Source organism: Chelonoidis abingdonii, chromosome 2 (genome assembly GCF_003597395.2).
Source record: "Chelonoidis abingdonii isolate Lonesome George chromosome 2, CheloAbing_2.0, whole genome shotgun sequence".
In the NCBI taxonomy this organism is placed as follows: domain Eukaryota; kingdom Metazoa; phylum Chordata; order Testudines; family Testudinidae; genus Chelonoidis; species Chelonoidis abingdonii.
This window is the reverse complement of record NC_133770.1, coordinates 199,747,755-199,760,134: the sequence shown is the minus strand read 5'-3', so window position 1 is coordinate 199,760,134 and position 12,380 is coordinate 199,747,755.

Genomic DNA, 12,380 nt, shown 5'->3' with positions numbered 1-12,380 from the left:
AATATCGAATTTGCGCTACCCTCTCGTCGGGGTGGAGTACAGAAATCGATTTAAAGATCCCTTTTAATCGATAATAAAGAGCATTGTAGTGTGGACGGTACAGCGTTAAATCGATTTAACGGCCATTAAATCGATTAAACGCTAGTGTAGACCAGGCCAGAAAGTCTGCAAGCCATAGGAGACACAATTCCCCAAGAAGTACATGTTGTGAAACAACAGCAAAGGAGAGCAGGTTGCCAGAGTGAGATGCATTTACTGTAGCAGAAAACATGAGAAGTGTCCTGCACTAGGGCAGCATTTCAAGGAATGTGGCAAGGTCACCCATTTTGGCAGTGTGTGCAAAAGTAGAGAAATGTCCCAGGAAGACTCAGTCAGAATTGTACGAGAGGGGGTTAGCACATCAGACAGCGCTGATGACCTCTTGATTCTGTTCTTGAGTCTGAGAGAATATCAATTCCAGGCTGTTGGGACAAGAAAGCAACAAGAGACAATATGAACCTCTCTGCATGCAACAATATTAATAGGGATATGCCCTGTGCGATTTCAACTGGATAACAGGACCTTCCACAATGTAATACCTCAGGGAATTGACACACCCATTGCAAAGAGAAGTTGCAATCTAATAATGCATGATGAGAGCATAATGCAGCTGCAGGAAAATATGATCTCATAGTAACTTACCTGAAAAATCACAGAGGACCAACTGAAGTTTGTGGTAGTGAATGGTAAAGCCACAAATCCCTCTTGGGGAATGCAGTCATATGAGCCATGAATCTGATCAGAGTGCAGAATAAGAATTTTATAGCTGCCATGTAAGAAGCAAAAGGGGGAGGCCCATGAACAATGGAGACAATTTTAAAATCATATTAGGATGTTTTCAAGGCCAATGGGTGCCTTAAAGAAAGTTGTGACTGGAAGAAGATCTCACAGCAAAACCTGGGTACTGTTTACCATGAAGGAAAATTCCAGAGACGCTACATAATCCAGTACACAAGGAGCTCCAAAGTGTTCAGAAAGGGGTATCCTAGTACCTGTAGAAGCCAGTACTGTCTGAGTAAGCAGCATTGTTGTGCTAAAGAAGCCATCTGGCCAACTTCACATCTGTGTAGACCCAAAGCCACTGAACAGGGCATCTGAAAGATGCTACTGTCTCTGAACTCTCCAACCCCAGAATCTTTACAGTCTGAGATATGTTTTGACACAAAGGTCTGTATAAAGAGTCCAGTATTATGACAACCTTTGAAACACCATTTGGTCACTACAGATGGCTGTCCGTATAGATAAGCATAAGTCAAGCACCAGAGGTGTTCCAGAGAAGACTCACCAAAGTGCTGGAAGGAATGCCTGAGGTGAAAATAATGAAGATGATATCCTCATTGCAGGTGAGGGGAGAAATCATACAAAAGCTTAATGAGACCATGACAGAAAACTATAAACTTTTTTACAGCAGTGCAGGGAGAAGAACATAAAACTCAACCCAGAAAAAATGTTGACTCAGACAGCATGAAGTGACACACATTGGATATATGCTCACAGCAGAGGGACTGAACGCAGATCCAAACAAGATCAACGCAGTCCGAGACATGTCAGCTTCAGTGGATGTGAAAGAGGTACAGTAGTTAATAGGAATGAGACATTGTCTGTCCAAGTTCTGTCCACAACTGCAGTAGCAGAACTTGTACATCAGCTCACAAGGCAGGATGTTGAGTGGGACTGGGCAGGTCCCAAAAAGCAAGTGTTTGATATGATGAAACAAAGGATAACGGTTACTCTTGTCATCAAGTACAACCAGCCAGGAGAGCCACTGACTCTTCAGCATGATGCATTGAAGAAAGGATTCAATGTAGCTTTCTTGCAGGAACAGCTGGTCACTAATGCCAGCAGAGATCTATCAGAGTGTACGTCTACACTGGCAAAGTTACAGCACCGCTCAGAGAGCACTGAAGGGAAACCGCTGTTGTGTGTTCACATTGTCAGCTGCCTGTGCAATAGCGTGTTCACACTTGTGGTACTTGCAGAGGTATTCGGAGCGGTGCACTCTGGGCTGCTTCCCACAGAGCACCTCTTTCTTTTCTGCTGCTAAGACTTGTGGGAGGGTGGAAGAGGTCACACAGCGTCCTGGGTCCTGTCCCAATGACCCATAATGCGTTGTTTCACATCCCAGAAATCCCTGTGCTTCTGTCTGCATTTGGCGCCATCTTTCAACAGCCTTTCTCTTCAGGCTGCAGAGGCAAGAGGACTGTGACACTGATCTCGCCACATGTAGTAGCTATGACACGGGATTGCTTGTGGCATTCACGGAGGTGCTCACCGCAGTGGAACACTGCTTTTGGGTTCAGGAAACAAACACTGAGTGGTGGGATCACATCGTCATGCACGTCTGGGATGATGAGCAGTGGCTACAGAACTTTTGAATGAGGAAAGCCACATTCATGGGACTGTGTGATGAGATCGCCACAGCAGTGTGGCACAAGGACACGAAAATGAAAGCTGCCCTGTCATTGGAGAATTGCGTGGTGATTGCACTGTGGAAGCTGGCTACTCCAGACTGCTACCGATCAGTTGCTAACCAATTCAGAGTGGGAAAGTTGACCGTTGGACTCTTGTTGATGGAAGTGTGCAGGGCCATTAATCACATCCTGCTCCAAAAGACCGTGACTCTGGGCAATGTGCGTGACTTTGTGGTTGGCTTTGCACAAATAGGCTTCCCTAACTGCGAAGGGGTGATAGATAGCATGCACGTTCCAATTCTGGCACCAGACCACCTAGCCACTGAGTACATTAATCGCAAGGGGTATTTCCCAATGATTCTCAAGGTGCTTGTGGATCAGCATGGGCTTTTTACAGACATTAACATAGGCTGGTCCCAAAAGGTGCATGACACATGCATCTTTCTGAACACTGGCATGCTCAAGAAGCTGAAAGCAGGGACTTTCTTCCCGGACCAGAAGATCACAGTAGGGGTAGTTGAAATGCCCATTGTGATCCTGGGTTACCCCTTAACGCCCTGGCTTATGAAGCTGTACACGGGACAACTTGACAGCAGCAAGGAGTGGTTCAACAACAGGCTAGGCAAGTGCAGAATGACTGTTGAGTGTGCTTTTGGCTGTTTAAAAGCCCGCTGGCAATGCCTTTCTGAGAAGCTGGACCTGGATGATGACAGTATTACTATGCTTATAGAAGTGTGCTGTACGCTCCATAATATTTATGAAGAGAAGGGTGAAAGCTTCACTCAGGCTAGACTGCAGAGGCTCAGCGTCTGGAGGCTGAGTTTGAACAGCCAGATACAGGGTTATTAGAGGGGCACAGCGTGGGGCTATAAGGATCAGGGATGACTTGAGGCAGCAATTTGAAACTGAAAGCCACTACTATTTGTTGCTATGCAGGGATTGCAGTGCTTGTAATTCTAGAGGTGATTGGTGCACATGAGGCAATAAGGGGGTTTAACATAATTGTATGTTGCTTTGCAGTGATCTTTTTGTTTCAATTAATACAATAAAGATTGCTTTCAAACCAACACAATTCTTGTATTAAAAGACAAGAACCGAAGGAGAGAATCAAATGAAAAAATACATCAGCAAAGAGGGAGATGAGGGGAGAGAAGGTCCCAGGAGGAGGAGGGGTCCGGGGATGGCTAAAGATTTGTGTATCTCCAGGGATCATATCCAACCTTCTTCTTTGGAGTACAATGCAGCAGGTACTGTACTTCAGCAGGGCCAAACTTCAAAGGGATGGATGTTGAATGCAGTGAGTAGTGCACTCAATTCCTTCCTTCAATTTCTGTTTCTCTGCAGTGGAGTGCATCATAACCTCGTGGAGAAAGTCCTCCTTAGTTCTTCTTGGCTGCTTTCTAATTCTGTGCAGCCGTTCTGCCGCTGATAACAAAGAGGGAGACTGGGTTCCCAAGGTAATCTCTGTGAAGTTTAAATGCAACATTTTAAAGAAGCAGTATTGTTTGCAACACAGACAAGACTGATTCAGTGCTTTAAAACAGTCAGTACTCTCTCACACCTGTCACTAACTGGCTGACACCAGGCAAGCACACATGAGCCACAAGACCCCCAAAATGATGAGTAGCTGCAGGGGCAAGGGTGAATTATTCTTTCCGGATGCTGCTGTACACAGGGCATGCTCCAATAAGTCTGTTAGTCTATAAGGTGCCACAGGACTCTTTGCTGCTTTTACAGTTTTTAACAGTTTTTTGGGTTTGTTTTAAATCAGTGAAGGCAGTATACAATTCCATGTTTTGTTCAATGTATTAGAGAACAATACAGATCAGAGAAACCAAAAACCATCTGGAGACTAACCCCATAGGGAAGAAGGAGAAAGAGGGAGAAAATTTGCTGGACTCAGACAGGTGACTGAGAGACTCAGGTCACTCCAGTTGTAGCCACCCGTTGAGGATACCAAACAGTCTATGTAACCAACTGAGTCTGTGGTAGACAAGACTCCAACTTGGCTACGTACTAGCAACTTCTGGCTGAAGAGACACAGAGTGGGAATCTGGGTATCAATTATTTGTAATGTTTATATTACATCTTCTCTAGTTTAGGAACATTTTATCATGATCAGTGGAACTGTAGTTAAAAGACCAATTCAGCTTTTCACTTAATGAATGAAACAGTATAGGTGGTTTGTTTCATAATCCTTTTTTATCTAAAAGCTTTGTTCCTACTGTTAAAATAAACAATTCTTTTGTTTTAAGAAGGCTAGCTGATCATTATAATAGTCACTAGTCACAAACTCTTGAATAGTGTCTGAACTCAGTCAGACCTGCAGGGTAAGAGAGGGCACTATAGCTTAGGGTCCAGTCTAAGTCTGCATGTACACTTGGAGCTAGGGGTGTGATTCACAGCATGAACAGACATATTTGCATTAGCTCTCTTTGAATAGCTAGCTTAAAATAGTGGTAGTCCAAGATTCAAGGGTGTGTGTTCAGAGCAACTAGCCTGAGCAGCTGCCCATACCACGTTGGCTACCTACAATTTTTAGTATGCAGCTCAATGGGAACTAGTGCTAGTATCTGTACTCGAGCTGGAAGTTACACTCCCAACTCTAAATGTAGATGTAGCTTAAGAGTGGGAGAATTGCAGAATACTGCTGTGGGATGAGTAAACATAAGGCCTTGATAGTACAGTCAGAGACACCAGAGGGGGGACAAAGGTACAGCTAGCTCTGTAACCATGACACAGATTTTTCCATTTGAGGAATTGTGCAGTAATTCTTGCTTACAATATGTAGTCGCATGAATAGTGAGGTTAAAGCACTAGCACAAGATCAGCATGGGGACCTCTGTGTGTGTGTGTGTGTGTGTGTGTGTGTGTGTGTGCATATAATATATATATAAATTAATTCTCTGTCTTTAGGTTTCAATGAAGAACAGCTCTAACTGGGAGAAAAGTGTGGGGTAGCATATTTCATTTTGAATCTGTCTCCCTTGAAAGTTTCAGAAAATGTGCTCCATAGACCATCTGCAGCTGTCCCCATAAGAGAAGCTATGTAAGGTACATCTACATGTCCTGCAGGAGTGAGTCTTCTAGTCCAGATCAACAGATTTGAGTTAGTGGGGCTTGTGCTAGCATTCCAAAGTGCTACTTACACAGCAGTTATTAAAGTTGTGGCTCAGACTGGAGATTGGTCTGTGAAACCTATTCCCTTCCCTAGATGTTGGAGCCTGAGCTCCAGTGAGAGCTGCAATTTCAAAGTGCTGTCTATATAGTTATTTGTAGAGAATTAGCATGACCTCACTAGCCCAAGTCTTTTGAACTGGCTTGTCTAGACATTCCCAGATTGATATTTTATGGTGAGGCTTTAGATGTCATGGAGCATGGCCTGTAGGTTTTAGCTTATAGTGCACATGCTTTGACCAGGCCATGTGCCCATTATATTTTCCTTTTAAAAAAGTTTGTTGTGTACCATTATATAGGCAGTTTCTGAGAAACTGGAGTGGAAATAAAAATAGTCATTTTGTCATTTTGAGAGAGCTGTATCTTTGGTACCACATGGAGAGAGAGAGAGAGGCGGAGATTTTTTTAAAGTAGATTCCAAATTAAGCAACATTGAATGACACCTGAAATAGTATAGAAAACAATGGGCTACTAGAACCAATTGGGAAAGATGGTCATGTTCTAATGCAACACAATGGAGACCACAGGAAGGTGACAGTCACAACCAGGATCATCACTTCAGAGAGACTAAGATGAAATGAAAGACTTTGTAGGACTTCCAGTATAAGATAACAGAGGCAGAGGTGATGGAGGGAAAGACCAGCAATTGCGGGTTTAAAAGTTAATGAGTAGAGTTTTGCAGAGAAATCCATTTCACAGTGGATTTCAATATTTATTTGGTTTCATTCGGATTTGGAACAAAATGAAAAATGTTGAAATTCTCTGTGGAAGGGATTAGGGTCTCCATGGCTGGCTGCCATGCGGCCATGGATCCTAGAAACCCTGGGGTCACCAATTCAGAGGAAGTCCATGTCATGGACTGCCTCAGTCATGGACTATTGAGAAGCCATGAGCATGGGGGCCAGCACTTCCAAGTTCTTTACTACCAATCATCCCATTTGGTGGGCGGAAGGACAGCCTAGAAGCTCTAGGAGCCCCAGTTCAGCTGGGAGCCTTGACACTTGAGAGCCATGGCTTCCAGCTCCCTGTCAGGACCCCTGACCAGGCAAACTGAGAGCCTGGAAGCCCCATTTTGCTACTGTCCACCAAGAAAACTTGATCATATCCAGGGTCTCCAGGCTCTCATCTCCCTGTCACGCATCAGACAGGCTGCTGAAAAGCAGGAGCTTGGGTTCCCCAGCAGCCCGATTGGTGCATGAAAAAGCTGGCAGGCAACCAGGCAGGTGGCAGCCAGGTTTGGACTCCTGCCTGGTTTGCTGCTGAACTTTGTCAACATCAAAACACCACCATGAGACATTTTGATGAACTGGAATTCTCTGGTGGGAAAATGTTACATTGGAGTATTTCCAATTAGCTTTAATCATGAGATACTTTATTTTATATTCATATTTTGATTCCTCTATTTTTACTTCTTATATACTTAATTTGTGATTAAAATAAATGCTCCCTACCACTATACATATATTAACACAGATTTGAAAGGGCAGGAATAGTGGAGTGGAAGTCAGCACTGGAAGACTGACTAATTGAAGTAAGTCTTGAAAATTTCCTGCCCTTTTAGCCCTTAAAAATATTTTTAAAGTGACATTTTACAAAGTTGTTTAATATTATTTTATTCTTATAAATATCTCTTCCTTAAGTTTTTGGCAAATGCAACACAAGTTACAGCTGAAAAATGAATTTCTTTCCACCAGCTGTCTTATCGTTAGTGGTGTACATCATCAGATCAACATGACTCTTACGATGTATTAACATAATACATCATCAAAGTGATGTTGTTTAGAATATTTTTTTTAACTGAGGCCAGCTGGCAATAAGATATATATGTTGAACATTCTAGAGCATTTAGAAATGTGATTACTCAATTGGATCACATTCCTCGCTCATATGAGATGACAGGGACTAGTAGATAATGGTGTGGGGGGTTGAACTAGGGATTCTGGGGGTGCTATCGCACCCCTTGGCTTGAAGTGGTTTCCATCATAAACGGGGTTTACAGTTTGGTTCAATGGCCCTCAGCACCCCCACTATAAAAGTTGTCCCGCATCCCTGGCTAATGGTGATGTGTATTGTTTTCCCAGGACAAGGACATGCCTCCTCCCAGCTGCTCATGAACTTACATGTTATACTACTTTGTTGCGAGCCATTATCCATACTAACATGACCTGCGACAAAGTGAATCCACCACAAGAGCATTATTAATTAGGTCTTAGTGAATAATTTGCAACAAAGGATTTTTTCAACAAATTTAGCTTCATCTGCTTTTGGAATATCTGTAAAGCACAGCATTCTTTAATGTATACAACTGATCTGTTTTACAGTTTCTGAAGGTTATTTCTTTTACTCAATAGATTCATCATAAACATTCACTTGGAACATTTAAAATTGACATTTTAGTCTTTACTGGTCAGATAAGTCATATATTCTTTTTCTTGATTGGTTGTACATAAAGCAGAACCAGGATTAGTATTTGTACATGTTAGTTTAAAATTCTGCCTCTATTAGTAGTTACTTGTATCTCTGACATTTGCTTTCTGCTTACATTCATGCTAGTAAAACTCAACCCTTCAAACACTGGAAAGAGATCAAAAGGCTGTGTGTATTGCCAATGCAAATTCAGTCAAATGGTTATTGAAGAATGTGGTGCGGTATTGGCCCAGCTCTGTTAAAGAACAGCTTATTCAAACTGCTCCTAAAGCACTGTCTAGTTAAAGAGAAGGTAACTTATGAATGGCAAACCAGTTTTATATTTAAAGATGCAATCTCATATGTCTGATTTAACTTAACCATGTTTCACAATATAACTGCCACAGTTAGTCGTAGAATTATATTGTATTGTTACTCTTTGAAGTTAATAGCGAATTCTCTTTTAAATACTGTTGGTTTGAAATTGCCATATTAAGCTAGAAAAGATCACTAGGGTCAGGTAGACTGTTCTGAAGATCCCAGTAGTAGGATACAGTGTCTAATCGTTTTTTGAATATTTGCAGTAATGGTATTCTGTTTCCATAGTCTGTTCTGCTACTCAGTAGTTCTTATTGTTAGCCTGTACGTCTCCTTTCTTAGTGTCAGTCATTATGGGTGAAATCCTGGCCCAGTGGAAGTCCATGACAAAACTCACATTGACTTCAATAGTGTCAGGCCCTCACCCTATATTTTAACTAACAGCTCTTCCTATTTAGAGAGTGCAGTTCACATTATTATGATCTACTATGTACTGATCACCTAACATACTGAATCTGTGTGCTCTGCTTTCCTTTTCACAAAGTACCTTTTTGTTCTATTTGATGGGAAGGAAATCACTTTCTACATCCGGTATGTAAAGGCAGGATAGGAACCTAAACCTATAATTAATCTTGCTCTGAGACTACTCATTTGTGTCATACTTGCTGTGATAATTGTAGTCAAAAGTAATGATATAGTTGGAGTATGCCAAGGAAGCAAAATTATATGCTAATTATTCTGAAGAAAGCAGGCATGATTAATCATATTTTATATTAAATACAAGTATGTATGACAGTGAAGGTCACTCTTGAACTTTGTGTGACATGCTAATAAAATCTGAAGCATATAATCAAAATGCCCATGCTTCAAATTAATGTACGATCACTTACCTTTATTTGATTTTATTTTTTTCACTTATCTCTACACATGAGAAATCCTGAAATACACACACACAATACATGAAGTTAAATATTCTCATGTATTTTAGCAAATGAACTGTGTTTTGTGGTTAAAACTTTCTTTTAAAAGAAGGGAATTTGACACCATTGTAGAGGCTCCAGAAGACAATGGTAACTGTTAGCTATGTACCTGAAATTATACGTATTCTTAGTTAATGTTTAAGATAAATGCCTTCCCTTTTGTCCAGAAAAAACAAAAACGTGCTCATCTGTAAAGTTTATAATGTTTACTGACAAATACTGTATAAAGTAAATAAAATTATGACAATATGTCTGATTGGTTATTTTCAATTATAAATGTGTGAGAGTAAAATAGATATCCTTGCAACATTTTGTGCTATTGTTGGTATGTGGATTCATTTTGTAAACCATTTACAAATAGTGTTTATCACTTAAATATGACTTATTCTTGCCGGTTTCTGAAAAGTGTGAGAAGATAGTGATAGCACTCCTTGGGGCTAATCCAAAAGCCATTGAGGTCAAGGGGAGTCCTTCAGTTGACTTCACTAGGTCAAGGCCTTTGTTTTGCTTAGTTGCTGTTCTGGATAAAGAGATTCAGAATATGAGCAAACATCTGATTGCATTGGAAATGGGCACTAGTGAGAAGTAAGAATGGATGAAGATATGAGTCCCGATCAGTAGTGCTTATGAGCAATCTGTGAATGTATAGGATGTATGCTGTGGCTAATTTTTCAGTCACCCCTAAACTGCCTTATGAGAGAGGACTGACAACTTTTTTATTGCTGAAAACTGAACATCCTTGCCCTGCTTCTTCTCTGAGGCCCTGCCCCTGCTCACTCCTCTCCCCCCTCCCTCTGTTGCTCTCTCTCCATCCCCCGCTTGCTCACTCTCCCCTCTCTGGGACTCACCTGCTGCCTGCAGAGCCCGGCTGGGAGCTGCTGACATGGAGCCTGCTCATCTGCCCAATCGTGGCATAGTGGAGTGGGGAGTGTTGGTTCTCAGAGCAAGGGGATGGGGCAGGTAGGCACTGGTCCCCATAGTGAGGGGTTAGGGCCAGGACAATTGGGGCACAGTGGGAAAGAAGAGGGTGTGGACAGGATTCCCCTCCCCCTCTCCAGGGCAGTGGCACTTACTTCTTGGAGCCCGGCCAGAAGCCGGCCACTGATCTCTGTCAGACATCAGCAGCTGACAGAGAGAAGCTGCTGCTCTTCCTGCTCCCCATTGGCAGAGGCCAGCTACTGTGGCCAACAAGAATTTTAGTGTCTGGTCAGCTGTGCTGACCAGCTGCTGCCAGATTCCCTTTTTGACTGGATGTTCCGGTTGAAAACCAGACCCCTGGCAATCCTATTAGGAAATATAGAACTGCTCCTGTTCGTAGAGGCCCACTGACACTCGGAGAAATACTTCAGCACATGGGCAGATCAAATAGTACTCTGCACAGCTAGCTGTTCAGTAACTCATGATATAATTGAGCACAATTCTGGGTACACAGATACTGGACACTGGTTTTAAGCCAGTTCAGTGAACTCGGAATTGTCAGCATTTTTAGCTCACCTCACTGTCTTTTGGGAACTAGCTCATCAAGAATGGGGAGTTATTCAGTGGGGAAGATTGGAGCAAAAGCTGAGTTTGGGGCTTTTGTAATTTTTAGTATATTGGGGAAAAAGTCAGTTTAACCAGCCTCTTCTCATAGTGCACTGAGTCACCACATCCATCTGTTGCCCCGGAAATTTGCCTTCCCAGCTTTCAAGCTGCACCCCCAGACAGAAAGTCGCTGATGTTTTCTTCTGCTGCAACCTCTTTCCATATATTGTACTGCTGGATCACTCTGCTGGTACCTATGCCAATACGAGCCATGGTTGACCCAGAATGGAATCTGGGCGTGAATTTAGAAAACCTAAATATAGTCACAAATCAGCTTTTAAAAAGCCTAACATAAATTTTAGGCCACAATTTTAAAAATTAGATGCTTAAGTCCCTCTGGGTTCTTAAATCCATATTTAGGTCTCTATTTTAATGATGTAATTTTTCAAAAGTGATAAACACCTATTAGCTTCCAGAAACTATTGTGGCAGCTGCTGTGTCCCTCAATATGGATTTTAAAGCCTAAGTTTAGGGCACTCAGTCTTGAAAATCTTGGCCTAATTGTTTTATTAACTCTCAATAATCAATAGGTATGACTTTTCAGGGTGGTGGGGAGAGAATGGGGTGAGCAGTGAGGTGGCAAAATTCATAGCTGATACAAAATTACTCAAGACAATTAACTCTAGAACTGACTACAAAGGGTTTCGAAAGGATCTCACAAAACTGGGTGACTAAACAGCAAAATAGATGAAATTCAGTATAGATAAGATAAATCCATCATGGTTATTAGCCAAGATGGTCAAGGACCAGATGTCTCTAAATCTGCAATTGCCAGAAGCATCTGGATTGGTCACTGTCAGAGACAGTATACTAGGCTAGATAGACCACTGGTGTGACCCAGTATGGGCATTCTGATGTTATCTTGGGCAAAAAGCTGTTATAAAAAGATAGCCTTAAATAACCATATGAAAATTTTTAAAAGAAAGTTAAGTAACACTTCTGTCTTAAGTCATCTCTTTAGGCTAATTTCACAGAATTCATTGATTCTTAAATGTTGATGTGTGCCCCTTTTTATGTTAAAATACCTGCAGCAAACACACCAACACATGTGTCTGATGAAGTGGGTATTCACCCATGAAAGCTTATGTTCCAATACGTCTGTTAGTCTATAAAGTGCCACAGGATTCTTTGTTGCTTTTTACAGATCCAGACTAACATGGTTACCCCCTGATACTTGACAACAGAAAGAGTTACAGATGCTTGCTTTAGCTTTGCTTATTATTCAATTGCTGTTTTTTTGAACATTAGAAACATCACCATAATTAGACATAAGACTGAGAGGGGACATAACAATTTTTAAGTACATAAAAGGTTGTTACAAGGAGGTGGAAGAAAAATCGTTCTTCTTAACCTCTGAGGAAAGGACAAGAAGCAATGGGCTTGAATTGCAGCAATGGCAGTTTAGGTTGAACATTAGGAAAAACTTCATACCTGTCAGAGTATCTAAGAACTGAAATAAATTGCC